This window comes from Suricata suricatta, chromosome 8 (genome assembly GCF_006229205.1).
Source record: "Suricata suricatta isolate VVHF042 chromosome 8, meerkat_22Aug2017_6uvM2_HiC, whole genome shotgun sequence".
In the NCBI taxonomy this organism is placed as follows: domain Eukaryota; kingdom Metazoa; phylum Chordata; class Mammalia; order Carnivora; family Herpestidae; genus Suricata; species Suricata suricatta.
Window position 1 is genome coordinate 49,618,096 of NC_043707.1, and position 16,472 is coordinate 49,634,567.

At 45.5% G+C, this 16,472-nt stretch overlaps 1 long non-coding RNA gene across 1 annotated transcript; it reads right to left on the reverse strand.

Moving 5' to 3' along the window:
• Nucleotides 1–4,987: 4,987 nt before the first annotated feature.
• LOC115300082 lies at nucleotides 4,988–5,577 on the reverse strand. The gene is made up of 2 exons (XR_003912491.1): nucleotides 5,467–5,577; nucleotides 4,988–5,289 (listed from the first exon to the last, which is right to left on the reverse strand). It is a non-coding gene; the product is annotated as an uncharacterized LOC115300082 (long non-coding RNA).
• Nucleotides 5,578–16,472: the final 10,895 nt, after the last annotated feature.

A 16,472-nucleotide genomic window follows, 5' to 3' on the forward strand; every position in this document is an offset into this window, starting at 1 on the left:
TAAGGCGTTAGTACTCTCCATTGAGTCAATAAATTTAAAAAAGGTACAAACTGGTTTATCTCCTACAAACCTCATCTCATATTTGAAGAGAGAGATTCTGTTGTCCCCAGAGTTTTCTCTTAAGTCTGGCTAACCATTCTCACCTTCTTCACCAATTCTTCAGATGAGGTAAGTTATGTCTCTTTAAGTCTGTCTCTCCCAGAATTGAGCAGGCACAAAGCAGAGCAGGACTATCGCCTCCCTTGTTTTAGACATCATGCTTTTAATAATCACATCGGCTTTTACATCAGTCACATTACTTGGTTAATGAGCCTTTTAAAACTTACATGGGGGCCAATATGGATATATTTTTGAAGATGTGCTAGTTTATTGGAGCCAGGAAATAGCTTAATGACATTGGAAAGATGGTATTGTACGCAATGGATACTGATGGCAGATAAACGAACCCAAGGAAGCTCTGCAAATTTAACTAGGGGATTGTGGCATAGTAAATTGGCAATTATTTTTTCAACAATTTAAAATTCTATTAATTAATTGATTAATTGATTACATTTAAGAGAATAATTGTAGGAGGTGTGCTGAATGTGTTGAAACCAGAATTAACAGGTAACTTGTTTACCATCAGGACAATCACCCAAATAATAAGCTATTAAATGCACATTAACATACAAAACTTGTGCACAGAATAACTAAGCAATTAATTAACATTTAATGCAATTCATAGTAAATTAGATAGCAAGACTTATTAAATGTCAATTAGCCATATTAACTACTGACACCTAAGTTATTCAACATGCTAACACTAATTAATTTCTTATTTCTTACAAGCTTAATGACTTAACAAAAGTGTATTTACATATTTAGAGATTCTTAAAGTCACCAGTAAGCCAGCAATAAGAGTGGCTGTCTGTGTGCAAGTTTGGGAAAAGAGATTAGGGGAAATCAATTAGTGTTAATTGGGGCCTCTTCCCAATGTCCCTTTTTAGCATATTCCTCTTCAAGGATCATCTTTGAGGGGGAGAGAGTGTATTGGTGGTGCTCCCAGGGAGCACTGAGAGGGGGTGGGGGGTGATGCAGAGAAGGGGCCTATGGAAATGCCTTAATGGGCATGTTTCTGGTGTGGGCAACCAAAGCCCACTTTCCGGGGGACGCTCTGAGAGATTCTGTGAAATACTGGGCATGTGGCCATGCTCTGGAGATGCAGAAGAGCGTGGCGCTGTGTCCACCTTCAAAGGCTTACCCAGTAGCTCAGCTGTGAGGAAAGTGCTAGTGTAGAGAAAGGTACGAGGTTGATACGGGCACATGGAAAGGACAGTACATCCAGTCAATGTTAGGAGTCACCCAGAGGTCATGATGCCCACACTCAGGAGGAAGAGGAAGGGAGGGTTGAATATTGCAGGGAATAGATTATAATAGGGCCTTGAAGGTCATAGTGAGGGGTGGGATCCATGTTTGTGCACCTTCACCAAAGGGTCTGAGGGCCCTCAACTCAGTCTTGGATTCTGGACTGAAGGTTGTGGTTGGTTGGCAGGATTGTGGGAATCAACACGATGAGTGGAGGAATTCTTCTGGAATCTGTGGGCCCTCCTCTTCATGTAAGGAAATGGTCCTCGGGATGCCCATCCACTGGGGGCACCTGGCTGACCAAAGGCACTCATAGGAAAAGACAAGGGCACGCTGTAGAAGAACAACAACAAACTTGGGTGCAGTTCATGGCTCCTCTATTTACAAGTGATAATGGACCAATTTCGTAAGCTCTTCCTTTTCTGTAAAATAGGAGATTGGGCAGAGCTATTAAGAGAGTTAGATCAGATGTATGTCAGTGGCTGGCCCATGGCAATAAGCCCAGTAGATGTTAGCTTTCTGCTCCATAACCTCCAACATTCGGAAATCACACAATAGAAACGCCGATAATTGTCTACCCACATAACAGGAAACCTGTACGATTGCATCTTCAAATATTTGAAGATAATCATTCTTCATATGACAGGTTTCTAGACTCTTACTGTACTGAGTGTCTTCCTCTGAATCATTTCTAGATGGTAGTTGTTCCCTTCAAGAGTGTCTTGGCCAGGCAGCACCTGGGTGGCTCAGTCAGTTGAGCTTCCGGCTTTGGCTCAGGTCATGATCTCATAGTCTGTGGGTTCGAGCCCCGTGTCAGGCTCTGTTCTGACAGCTCAGAGCCTGAAGCCTGCTTCATATTCTGTCTTCCCCCCCCCTCTGCCTCTTTCCTGCTCACTCTCTGTCTCTGTCTCTCAAAATAAAATAAAGATATTAAAAATAATTTTTTAAAGAGTGTCCTGGCCAAAACTGGACCAGAGTCTGGATGTAGTTTCAGCAACATAGAGCACAGCTGGGCTGTCACCTGTGTTCTGGGTCCCATAATCTTAACCCAGCAGCCTCAGCTACCATTACCTTCTATATCTAACTGGGAATACACACAGAGTTTAGATCAAGTCAAATGGTCTCTTCCACCTTCCCTCCTTCACCCCAATGTCTTGCCCATTTAACCTACCAAAGTGACAGGTCTTGGGGCGCCTGGGTGGCTTACTTGGTTAAGTAGCCGACTTCAGCTCAGGTCATAATCTCACAGTTTACAGGTTTGAGCCCCGCATTGGGCTCTGTGCTGACAGCTCAGAGCCTGGAGCCTGCTTCAGATTCTGTGTCTCCCTCTCTCTCTGCCCCTCCCCATGCATGCTCTGTTTCTGTCTCAGTAATAAATAAACATTAAAAAAAAGTGACAGGTCTTGAGGAGAGGCTCTGTCTTGTTCAATTCTGGCCACAGCTCAATACTGTCACAGAGTGTTGGGGTTTGATATATATGAGGAGGCAATGTGGGGAAGTGGAAAAAGAATCAACCTCGGAACCAGTTGGATCCAGGTTGAGATGTCAACTTTGACATCGATTGGCGACAAAACCATTAGGCAATTCAGATGACATCTTTGCACCTGAGCTTTGCCATCTAGAACAGAAATACAGTAGGATTATTGTAAGAATGAAACAAGTTATGGATGGAAAATGTCTGGCACATGCTGGCATTCGAGAGGTCTTTGTCTTTCTCTCTACTTTGCCCCAGATGCAAAGATGAGCAAAGGAGGCTGATTTGTATAGAATGTACTACATTCAGTGACAAAAGAATATGGGAGCTGTGGGTTTGACATATAGTAGGTTCCCAGTAAGCGTCTGATGAACAAATAAATATCCCCTCCATCAAGCCAGATATACTAAGTCTTACACTTACACAATTCATTTTGAAGACATCTAAAATCAGGGCTTTAACATTTACCTGGTTAAATGTATCTAATTGGTTTTAACCATTGTTTCAGCGTGTCAGGATATTTTTAGTCTTTCTTCTATCATACAATACATTATCTATTGTATTCAGCTTTGTGTCACCTAAAAGTCTGGTGTCTCATCTAATTTGTTGACAAACATCTTGCCCAGGATGGCATAGGAGAGACAACTGTGGCAGCCCAGTAGTGACTTCCCTCTAGAATATTCCTCTGTGCCTAGGATATCTGGGAATTGAAAAAGCTCCTGGAATAAAACTCAACAGATGCTGCCGTAAGTCACTTCGGGGGTCCCAGCCTAGTGTAGAGCCAAAAAGTGATAATTTCTTTTAAGCAGTGACAGATTTTAATCAGCACCCTGGTTAAACCATGAATCAAAGGGACCGGACATGGGGCATCTCATCCCTGTCAACTTGCAAGCACTTTGAATTCTTCTTTTGACCCACCTGCCACATTGCTGCCAGAGGGATCCATAGTTTAAGTAGCCATATCACTTACCTGTGTAAAACGCTTCTGGGGTAGGTACAAAGGCTCTCCAAGGTTTAGGTCTTACACATGGCTTGGTATTTCCCCCTGACATCGCATTCTTCACACTTTAAGCTCTAGAAATCCTTACTTAGTCACACTTACCCACATGTATCTCAATATCCCACTGTAGTACTTTTGCTCACGCCAGTCCTTATGCATGGGATGCCTTCCCCTCTTCCTGCCCCCTTCCCCTTATCTATCTATGCTTCTTAGTCTTCCAGATCAGGGGTCTGCTCCTTTGTCCATAGGCTGCATGAAGGACCGATTAGAGGGCCTTTCTGGGCTCTCCTAGACCCCTGAGCACAATCTATTACTGAAGCACTCAGTACACTGATGTTAATCATTTGTCCACTAGACTCAAAGCACCTTGAGTGGGAAGGACCAAGTATCAGTTATCGGAGAACTGCCAGCTGCCATCTTCGAACCTGGGAGGTGGTCAACGTGCAAGAAATGGTTATTGGAGTGCGTGCGTATGCGTGTGTTCTTGGAGCACTTCTACCAGTCCTGATGATTTCCCTGGGAGTTAGAATACAGAGAATTTTAGGCGGAGACTGGGGTTATCTCTCTCAGATGGGATTCAAGTCTAACTTGACCTCGTAGCCCAGAATTTCCACTCATAGCAGCTCTGCCTTCCTGTGTCTGTAACATCTAGACCAAATGTATTTGTGGCCCTGGCTTTCCTAGGAATGCTCAGGCACTGTTTTGGAGAGAGGAGGTGAATTTATACTTGGAGATAAATGACAGGTCACTGAGCTTATCTCTGGCAAGGGTGCTCCCACCCTAGTGGAGTGATCCTGGGGACCCTCTGCCTTATCCTACTGGAGCACATCTTTATTGGTAAGATTTCAGACACTCCAGCAACAGGCACGGCAAATACCACCAAGAAACAACTGGGGGTCATTATTAACTGTGAAGTCAGCCCATATAGTGTAACCGTCCTCTCCAGCTACATGTAGGAGCAGTTCCCAAGAGAAATTCTGGGTAGTCCCAAGGTACTGGCCACACGCTGGGTCTCAAGGTTGGGAGCATGTGAGAGGACTCACAAGGGAAGTGGGAAGGATGAACGGGGTTGGGGGAGAGAATGCTGGGACGTGGCCTTTAAGAGCAGAGGTGAAGGTTACATCTGTCCCCCAACAGGCTTACAGAGAAACTGGACTCCAGACCAAACCTCATACCTGTTCCATCTAAGCTGTACCTCAGATCTCTTAAGGATACTGAACATAAATAAAGCGTCCTTCTGTAGAACCATGATGCCAGAAATCTCCCATACTGACAGAATATTTATGAGGTGGCTCCTTGGATCTTCAAGGCAGACTTTGAGCTCAAGTTCTTTCCCACGGCATAGCTTTTGATCACGGCCCGGGGCTGCTTCCAACTTTGTCACTCGAGGAGGCTGTAGTCCTGTTTATCTCCTGGTTCCCTGTCCACAAGAAACAGGGGGCTGCCCTGAGGGCAGCTGGTCATCACCTTCCTGTAGGAAGCAGAGTTAAGGGCTCATGGCCCCCTCCCCCTGAGGAAGTTCAAACGCTCAGCGCTATGGAAGGTGTTGGGCAGAAATGGAGTCTGCAAGAGAGAGTGAGGCAAAAAGAGCCCAGGACAAAGCCCCATGATGATCATTCAAAGCCAAGGGAATTATATGGGACATTACCCTTGATCTTCAGGCTGGCACAGGCCCCTCAGAGACTGGCAGTAAGATGAAGACAGATTGGTGGAGAATATTACACCCCACCCACCGGCTCCTCTCCCCACACCCATGAACCTCAATGGTTGCCCAGCTCCCTGGTCTCCTGAGAGGTGAGTCACCTTCATGTCATAATTCAAGTGTTAACCTGCACATCATGTGTGCTGAGTTTATCCCAGCAGGAGGCATTTCCGGGGACTTGAAAGTCATGCCGGCAGTGCACAGGGAGGCAGCTGGAGTGGGAGCTTGCCCAGTGTCAGTCTTCAGCCTTGACCCCCCACCTCTGGCCTGGCTGTCAGAGACTGTGCTCTCCTTACACCTGCTCCCTCCTGTTCCAGCTCAGCCCCTCGTGGCTGCCTTCCTCTCCGCTGTCCCAACGTCTGCCACCTCTCCCTACTCCTACCCCCTCAAAACCTGAAAATGGATGCTGGCTCCCTGATCAGAACCTGGAGAGTTCCAAGCCCAGCCAGCCTCCTTGAAAATGCAGCTGCTTCTGGGTTGGCATTCCTACTTAGTGGGGCTCCTAAACTGTGCCTTAATCCCCCCCCCGGCCACCCCCTGCAGTGTGTCCCCTGCTTACCAAGGCACAGGGTTCCCCTTGCTTTCCACTCTCAAGTTCTGTTTTAGGATATAGCCCATGGGGCCCACCCAGGAAGCAGTGGGATTTCATGGTTAAGGAAAGAATCTTCCATCTTGTTTGGGTTTATTCATTCCTCCTCTCCCTTTAGTTACTGTCTCACTCTGCCTCAGTTTCCCTGATAAGCATGGCTGACAGCCTCTCAAGGATCTAGGTTCTTCTGGTTATAGGCTGGGTGTGAAATGCACTCGTATGGTTTTGGAAGGGGTGGGAAGAGGTGGAAGGCGCAGCTGTGGCTTGAGCTGATGGAACACTGAGTGACCCTGATTTCTTCCCAGAGGCCCCTGCCTCTCTGCTTATGAGTAGAACGAGGTTCTCACGATCCAAAGGCTAAACGTGCATGTGTGTGGGGATGGAAAGATGTTAAGAAGGGGGAAGGAAAAGTGTAGTCAGACACAGGTTTCTAGACTGGAGCAGGTTTGTCTGCAAATGCTTTGGGTGAGTGGAGGAACAAGAAGGGAATGTTGGTGGGCAGAGAGCTGATCCCCTGGAATGTGATTGCTGGTCTTGCCTGATGTTTATTGACCAAGTGCCTTACATATGCTCACCACTGTTGTCTCCCATAATCCTCACAAGGACTGTTGAAGAAGGCACCGTTGTGCCTACTTGCTGATGGCTAAGCCCAGTGGGGAGGTAACTGGGCAGGTGGTTCTAAGAAATAGTGTACAATTGGGGTACATGGGTGCTCAGTCAGTTGAGCAGCTGACTTGGGCTCAGGTCATGATCTCACAGTTCATGGATTCAAGCCCCATGTCAGGCTTTGTGCTCACAGTGTGGAGCCTACTTTGGATTCTCTGTCTCTCTTTCTTTCTGTCCCTCCACCACCCTCTAAAAAAAAAAACATTAAAAAAAATTCATATAGCACAGTGTCCGAAACTTCCGACCACTGCTGGGGCTTCATGTCCCTAGAAAGCTTGGGAACTTGAAGTTAGTGTCTTGCCGTCCAGGCCATGGAAATAGACTCCTCACATTTGTGTAGCCTTATGCGGGGAGCGCCTCCCACAACCACCTGATACCGCACGCAGACTCAGAGGATAAAGTGCTTCACCAGAGGAAGCTTAACTAGTAGAGGCTGGGTGAGGACATGAGTGACAACCTTTTGGAAGGTGGCACAATATGTTTTCCACTGTGCCATGCTGTTTCCTGAATAGCCAGGTGCCATTGCACTGGGCAAGGACTCATGTCCTTAGGATAGTGATTTCTGTCTTTTCGTTACAGTGCTTGTCCCTTTATTCCTTCTTCCTCTTACCCGCTGCAACTGCCCCCACAGGCATCCAGGCTCCTTGTCATGCTCCAAGCTTGCCTAGCCCTTTCTAGGCAGCCCCGACAGGCATCCCTCCCAGGCAGGCCTCTGGGCCCCGGATCTTGGCTGTCCGAGAACTCACGGATGATGGCGCTGTGATCCAGGGCCCAGCCTCTGGGCAGCCAGTCATACTGGAATCTGAGTGTGGGTCTTAAGAAGGGATGCATTTCTGCCGAGCCTGCCTCCTCTCCACTACTATTAAGCCTCGAGACCGGGGCTCCCAGGGCCTTACAGATGCACATCATCTATGGTCAGAGATTTCTAAAGGATTTTATTGCTTTGTGTTTGTTTCTGCTTATCATTACTGGGTTTTAAGACTCCAGATGTTTTTGGGGCTCAACCCTGATTGCAAGTGGGAGCAAAGTAAAAATGAGCCCAAGTGCTTGGGGAGGACAGGTGGCAATTAAAGATTAAGATGAGTAAATGGGGAAGACAGACACCATCCCCTCTTGCCAGGACTAAATTAAACATCTGCCTTGTCGGATGGCTCTCGCAGCATCCCAGAGAAGAGGGAGCAACACGAGCTGGGAGGGGGGCTTTGTTATTAATAGTACTTTTCTAACAGTTTCCAATGAATTCTCAGGGCTTTTTAGGAAAGCAGTTGGGCGTTTTCAAATTATCATCCTGCTCTTGTTTTTTGATATTTACTACTTTTATTTAGCTTGGTCAAGTTTTTTAACCTGTCTGTGACCGTTCTCCTGTCTGCAGAACAGGCATAATAATGGTACCACCTCGAATGGTACCAACAACAAAAGGGTTACTGTGGGAATTAAGTGAAAACCAAAAAGTGAAGCAGTGCCTGGAGTATAGTAAGCGCACAATAAAATTTTAGTTATTTTTATTACTATTTGTACATCATGTCTTATTTAATTAGTGAGGGCTTTCAAAACAGCGATAAATAATAGTGGTCGGTGGAACAGGAATTGCTATGCTGTTTCTGAAACTTAACAGGGCCGTGTCTCATCAATCAAGCACAATGCTGACTATTAGAATGAGTGAATCTTTAGTGAATCTTCTTTGGGGGTATCTTCCATCCTCGGGAGCACCTGTGACTAACCGAGGCCTCCTGTGTCCTCACTGCCTCTTGCTCATAGGGACTAATCAGCATGATGTCATGACATAATGGATCGACATGATGGCCTGTGGGATGACCGCATGTCCCAGATCTCCTTAGGCAGAAGGTAGCAGAGTAAAATAGCCCAGGGGCAAACCGGAAATGAGTATAATCTGATCCACCTGCGTATGAACTGCTTCTGATCCTCTTTCTTGGTTGGGGTAGAAAAGAATGCATTTGTCAAACCAGGAGGAGCGCACTGTGTGCCTGAGACAAAGGTGCTACATCAGCCATAGCACCTGGGGCAGGGACTCCCATTTGGTTGAGACTGTGGGAATCCATAGTCACTCTCCAGGGTCCATCCAGTTTCCACTGGAGTCAGACTGGAGAATTCAAGAGTGAGAGATAAAAAAGACATCCATCCCTGCATCCTTTAGAGATAGCATTAAATCTTTGCCATCCCTTCTGGAATGATATCCTATCTTTTATTTGCTATGTTAGCCAAAAAGGGGGTGATCAGAGACTTCTGCCTGGTCTTTCCATGATGTTAGCTCTTTGCCCCACAGGCCAAGGACCACTGTGGAATTTATTCCAACTGTCGGTTACATTGATCCCAATTATACACTGGGGATCAGGGAAACGACCACCAGTTGGGTCCACACACTCTGTGAACTACTAGCAGACTTTAATAAGGTTGCATTTATTACCCGGCTCCTCCGTGCCCCCACTCTTACAGGGGGCATGATGAAGGTGTAGGTCTGGATGTCAATGTTAACTTGGACTTAATGTCCAATCGTCCTCAAATTGGGTATTTGTCTTTTCCCAGTGTGCAGATACTTGAGTACACATCTCTGGATCCTTTTGGGGAGTCCTTACACCATATACTTGCCATATTGATGCAGGTTCCTTTATCCTAGAGACCTAACCATCATCAGATAATTTCCAGATCTGATAATTGGCTCTGTAAGGGATCATGATGTTTTATTACAGCAACTGACCTCCTCGTCCTGATAATACATTCTTACCTTCTTTTGATTGCATATATTAAGCAGAGCCCTTGTGGGCTGCCCATCTATTTTTGCCCCGAGGAACACTGTGCTCTGGTACCACCTCCATAACTCTCTACAGGTCAGGATCCCTTGGCTGTCACTCTGACTTTGCCAGTCATTACAGTAATTGCTACTTTCTGGCTTCTGGTGGCTAAATGCTGTCACCTGACTTCTATTGCTTGGTGTGGGCGTACTTGGAGGGCATCATTCTCATTGCCAATCGGCCAGGCTCTGTAACCATCTCTCCTACCATTAGCCCTGACCTGCAGAGCCACAGGCGAACTTTAGAGTGATGGGAGCACCCTCTTGCCAGTGACCTCCTGATGGCCGGAGACTCCCAAGTCTCATAATCCTTAACTGGGTCTTCTGGCCTGGCTTCCCTAAGCCTTTGATCCCTGCCTCCATCTGCTACAGCAATTTATGCATTTTCACTTGCACAGTTTGGGTCTTGGCTTTTTTCTAAGCCTCTAAGAGCCATCCTACTAGATAGTTTGTCCAACCCCTGGAGTCTTTAGGAGGGTGTTGAATTTTATTTCCCGAGTTATCAGAATGGCAGCTAGCAGGAGGCAGGAACAGCCCTCAAAGGTTAGCCCTGTTGCCTCGTATGGGAGAGGCCTCTGCAGTATCTTTCCACGTGGACAAATCCCAGCTCCTAATAGGGAAAGTGGCTCATCTTCAGGCTCTGAGGACCCAGGGGGAGGCGGAAGGACATAGTCCTTTCAGGATGTCCCATCTCACTTTTCAGGGTCCCAGGTTTCCCCAATATGGCCTTAACTTTAACATAACAGAACCCCCTTGACTGAGCCATTAAATCATTGTTGTTAGGGGCGCCTGGGTGGCTCAGTTGGTTAAGCGTCTGACTTGGGCTCAGTCAGATCTCACGTTCGTGGGTTCGAGCGCCGCATCCGGCTCTGTGCTGACAGCTAGCTCAGAGCCTGGAGCCTGCTTCAGATTCTGTGTCTCCCTCTCTCTGCTCCTCCCCCATTCATGCTCTGTCTCTCAAAAATAAATAAAAGTAAAAAAAAAAAGCTTTAAAAATAATCATTGTTATTAAAAGCTGTGTGACTCTAACTCTGAAATCCTGAGTTGTATCCATTCTGCCACAGCAAGAGATAAGAGACTCTACCGAAGAAGTTCCTGGTTCTCAAATTTAGTTGTAACTGTTAACCACCTTCAGGTGCTCAGTGTGCTTTGTAATAACCAGCAAAGCCCATTGTCCTTGTATGTTTTGTTTGCCACACCCTTTAAATGCCAGGATGTTCTGGGAGGGAACATTCTTAGAATGTTTTCCCAAGTCACTACTGTGAAATTTTTAGCAGTAGAACCATTGACTGTGCCAGGGGCTACCCATGGCCCCACATGCTACCCAACAGGGTCCTCCCTTCCTCATGAGTGAAGAGCCATCAAGCCTCCCAGCCTCATCCCTGCCCATTTTCTTGGATCACTTCTGGAATCAGTTGCATCATTTGGGCGTCAAAATGGGGTTAGAAGTGCCAGAGACTAATTAGAAATATGCTCGTGAAAGACACAGGGATGAGAGACCTAAAGTGGGGAGGAAAATCCTTCAAACCAAGATGTGGAGGTAATACTGTAAAACAGGGAGAAGTAGGGGAGGCTGCTTGGGAGGAGCCTGAGACTGTGGGAGGGGCGACCCCAACAGCGCAGCAGGAGATCTGGTGCACGGTGCTCCTAGTGCTCCTAGCAGAGTCCCGCGTTGGGCAGAAATGGCCGGGTCTGGGGGCTCGCTCTATGCTCAGGGACTGGTTGCTTGCAGCCCTGGGGAGAGCATGACCTTGGCTCAAACACTGCAATAACCTGGAGGTGCTGGGGCTGGAGGCTGTCACCTGCACTCAGAGACACCCCTCAGCTGCTACAACCATGACTTAACAAAATCCCCAAGTCATTTGTCTGATATGTGAGCATATACATGCTTAAACATCTAGAAATTTACCACCAGGCAAGCAACAGATGTTGCCTCTCAGGAATGGAGTAATAGGAGAGGAATTTAAGGAAATATTTTCACATTTTATTCTATATATTTCTGTCTTGATTTCATTTTTATGAGAATTTATTCATATAATAATAATTTGTGTTACTAAAAATAAGTATAAATATGAACTTAAGCTCTGAGACCCCTTAAATCCTTGTCCTTAAATTCAGTTTTAACTTGTAGTAATATCCCACCTTTGTTTTAAAAAAATTTTTTTAACATTTATTTATTTCTGATTTTTCATTTTTTTAATAGTTTATTGTCAAATTGGTTTCCATATAACACCCAGTGCTTCTCCCCACAAGTGCCCCCCTCCATTACCATCACCCCCTCCCTCACTCCCCCTCCCCCTTCAGTCCACGGTTCTTTCAGTATTCAGTAGTCTCCCTTGATCTGTGTCCCTCACTCTCCCCAGCTCTCTTTCCCCCTTCCTCTCCCCACGGTCCCCTGCCAGGTATCTCCTGTTAGACCTATGAATGCAAACATATGGTATCTGTCCTTCTCTGCCTGACTTATTTCACTTAGCATGATACCCTTGAGGTCCATCCACTTTCCTACAAATGGCCATACGTCATTCTTTCTCATTGCCATGTAGTACTCCAGTGTGTATATATACCACATCTTCTTGATCCACTCATCAGGTGATGGACGTTTAGGCTCTTTCCATGATTTGGCTATTCTTGACAGTGCTGCTATGAACATTGGGGTACATGTGCCCCCATGCATCAGCACTTCTGTATCCCTCAGGTAAATCCCTAGCATTGCAATTGCTGGGTCATAGGGGAGAGTTCTATTGATAGTTTTTTGAGGAGTCTCCACACTGTTTTCCAGAGTGGCTGCACCAGTTTGCATTCCCACCAACAGTGTAAGAGGGTGCCTGTCCCTCCACACCCTCACCAGCATCTATAGTCTCTTGATTTGTTCATTTTAGCCACTCTGACTGGTGTGAGGTGTTATCTCAGTGTGGTTTTGATTTGTGTTTCCCTGATGATGAGTGATGTTGAGCATCGTTTCATGTGCCTGTAGGCCATCTGGATGTTCTCTTTGGAGAAGTGTCTATTCAGGTCTTCAGCCCATTTCTTCACTGGATCATTCATTTTTCGTGTATGGAGTTTAGTGAGCTCCTTGTATTTATTTTTGAGAGACAAGCAGGGGAGAGGTAGAGAGAGAGAGGGAGACACAGAATCTGAAGCAGGCTCCAGGCTCTGAGCTGTCATCACAGAGCCTGACACGGGGCTCGAACCTACGGACTGTGAGATCATGACCTGAGCCAAAGTCAGATGCTTAACCAACTGAGCCACCCAGCTGCCCCACACCTTTGCTTATTTAAATTTGCATTCACCTGACCATCTTCACCAACTCTTTTACTTTTAATCTCTCTGAGCTGTTTTGTTTGAGATATCTCGCCTGAGCTCAAATATTTTAAGCTCGACTGGAGATTTTTTTGTCGTTTGAGAGGGATTTTATAATCCATGTTTTTTTCTTCTAATGACATCTATCATTTTGTTTTACACAACAGCACATGGGTTCCTGCTTGCACACAACAGAAATTGAACCTATCTAACAAAGCAGGAAAGGTACATATTGTCCTGACTGGGATGACAGAGAAACAGGCTTGGAGAAGAAGCAGGAACTATGCAAGGCAAGACAGAGCTGAGGTCATGGAGTCATGCCCAGGGCCCTGCAGCTGGACCTTTCTTACTGCCACCGCAGGATGGCACTGTTCCTGGTCACGAAGTCTCACTGCTGGGTTCTTGACAGCATTGCAGTCATCTTCAAAGAATCTCTGGGTGCATCTGCACTTGGTGCCACCGCTCGACTTTCAGAGCCAACAGTCAGAGCATCGGCCTGACTGAGCTCAAGATTCAAGGCTGGCTGGATGCTGGGAGAGAAGGATCCGACCCCTCAGCTTCTAACCCGGGAGCCACCTCCCGGCTGAGCAGTCAGGAAGTACAAGCACCCAACCATGTATGCCTTGGTTGTTTATGACCTCTTTCCCTCTCTTTTGGTATTGGTACTTCATTTTTCCCTTTGCTTTAAAAAAAAAAAATTAACTCCAGTGTTTGAGAGCATGGGTACCACTTCGAATACCCTTATATTTCTGCAAGTTATCTTTTATTTATTTATTTACTTTTACTTTTTGTACTTTTTACTTCTGTGTTTCACTGAATGTTTGAAACATTTGCTTTGGGTCTTCCCTGTTTAAAACTAAAGTTCCAACAACGTTACTCTTTTCCCCCGTTCACTGCACCATGCCTGCCCTGGCCATCTTTCTTCCTCTTGCCTTCATCTCTTTGTCCTTACCACTAAATTCTGGGAGTGTCTCAGATGTTTCTTTCAAATTACTGATTCCACTTTCTACCAGAAAAAAAAAATCCTCCTTTCTACTACCTCCAAGGTAGACTCTAATTCTTTTAATATAGTTTTGCTTTCCTTCAAATTCTTCCACTATCAATCATTTCACTTTTAATTATATTATTTCATGTTTATTTTACTGTGTACTGGGTTCTCTTCATGTCTCTTAGAGGCACTGAATTCTTGTACACTGTGCAAAATGTCAGATCATGTCTGGACATTTTCCTCTGGGGCCTCTAGTTTATCATTTTCACAAGTGTAGAGGCAAAGTAACTAAATGTTTGGTTGGGGCACAGATATTTGGATATGGTAATGGTAGCTTTTAATTTTCTGTCCCATTGAAAAGACCATTGAGTCGTATGCAATTATAAATTAAAAGGAGGGGTGCCTGGGGTAGCTCAGTTGGTTAAGCATCTAACTTTTGACTTCGCTCATGTCAGGATCTCACAGTTTGTGAGTTCAAGCCCCACATTGGGCTCTATGCTGACAGTGCAGAGCCTGCTTGGGATTCTCTCTCTCCCACTCTCTGCCCTTTCTGTGCTCCTTCTCTTTCTCTCTCAATAAATAAAAAAAAAATTAAATGGAACCATAAATCATTAGTTTTTTTCTTCTTTCACAAATGATTTAATGTACATTTGATAGTTTTATCACATTCTTAACAGAAAAATAATTGACCTGCTTTCCCCTTTGCCCTCCCCACCGTGCATGTGGTCCACCAGTATGCCTCTCATTGTCTTCTGGATGATGTCCTTTTCTCTTGCACCTTGGGCTCCGTATCAGGCATTCTCTCACTGATCTTGAACAAAGCAAGGTCTTCCAAACTGTTGAGGTCATCTCCATCTTGGAAGTGGGTCAGAGTAGACCATTTTCCATAACAAACCCCTCCAAAATCTCAGTCTCTTAATATAGCAAAAAAATCATTTTTTCACATCCCAGTATAATGTGTACTGGTGTTGGGAAGTGGGGTGGAGCCTGATTCCCTTACTCACAGAGGAACCCGAGCTCCCTGCTACCTTGTGTCTCCAGAGACCTTCTCCATTTAGTCCAAGGATGGAGACACAACATGGAGGATTGTGCTTGGGAGGCTTATACGGGCCAGTCCTGGAGGTGGCCTCGTCACTCTGCTCATCCTCCACGGACAGAGCTCAGGCAAGTGGCTACACCAAGCTGTAAGGAAGGCTGTAAAATCAGTCTGTCTGTGGGTCCAGGAAGAAGGGAGGAGCACCAGCGGTCTCTGCCACATGAGATGTGCCTCCATGTGATGTGTAATTAAACCCCAGAAGGGTTTTTCTTTCCCATTCTCCTTATCTCTTAGAAGGCAGAGATTCCCTCTAGATTCTGCCACTCATTCATCCATCAGGCTTCATGTGCAATGTGAATTTCAGCCTCATCTATGTTTCTGTGGGTACTTGGAGTGGGCAAGTTGATAAAGGTTTCACTGGGAAATGTTAGCCAGGTGCAATTTGAAACTGGAAGGTCTCCTCGGATCCTTCCTGGTAGATGTTTTATTTTTTGTTGTTTTGTTTTGGACCTACATGAAGGACTGCACATTTATTTCCCTTAAGGTTCATTTTGTTACAATCAGACCATCATTTGAGCCTGTAAAGATTTCTTTGTATCCTGATACTATCCCCAGGGATAACATTAGAGTTTCTCCAGGAGGCTGCTTCCCCTATAACTCAGATCATTCTTTTTTGGGGCAGATGGAGGTGAGTGAGTGAAATAGGGAGGGCTCGTCTTAAGACTTGGTGACAGGTGACCTAAGTATTTGTAGTAACTCCTCCATTTTACATCCCAGCTGGCCACCTCCCTTTCCTGCGTGGTTCATTTGTTTGTTTAGTGACATTGCTAAAAGACTGGGAAGGGAGAAGGAACCCCAGGCAAGGAAAGAGGCACGAAAATACCGGTCACTGTGTTATTAAGGACCAGTCGGTGTCCTTTCCCCTTTCTTCTTTCTACCCCTGGCTGGGAGTATTTATTCATCTCTGCCTAGACGTGCAGACTGTGGTCCTCACCCTAAAAACTGATTGGACAATGAGTACATTTAAATTGGAAAGCCAGTGCTAGATGTGACGGCTAATTTTATATGTCAACTTGGTTAGGCTATGGAACATAGATCTTTAGTCAAACACTGGCTTAGATGATTCTGTGGATGTATTTTTTAGATAAGATTAACATTTAAACATTAGACTGTGGGTAAAGCAGATTACTCTCCATAATGTACTGGGTCTCATCCAATCAACTGAAGATCTTAAAAGGAAAAAAAAAAAAACTGACCTCCCCAAAGGAAGAGGGAATTCATCAGCAGGCTGCCTTTGGAATCTAGTTACAACATCAAACTTTTCCCTGGGTTGCTAGCTTGCTAGTCTACCCTGCAGATTTTGGATTTGTCAGCATCCATGATCACATAAGCCAACTCCTCAAATCTATCTATCATATCTATCTATCTATCTATCATCTATCTATCTATCTATCTATCTATCTATCTATCTATCTTTCTTCTACCTATTTTCTATCTTATCTATCTATCTATCTATCTATCACCTATTTGTTCTGTTCCTTGGAGACAAAGTCACTGTCTTTAA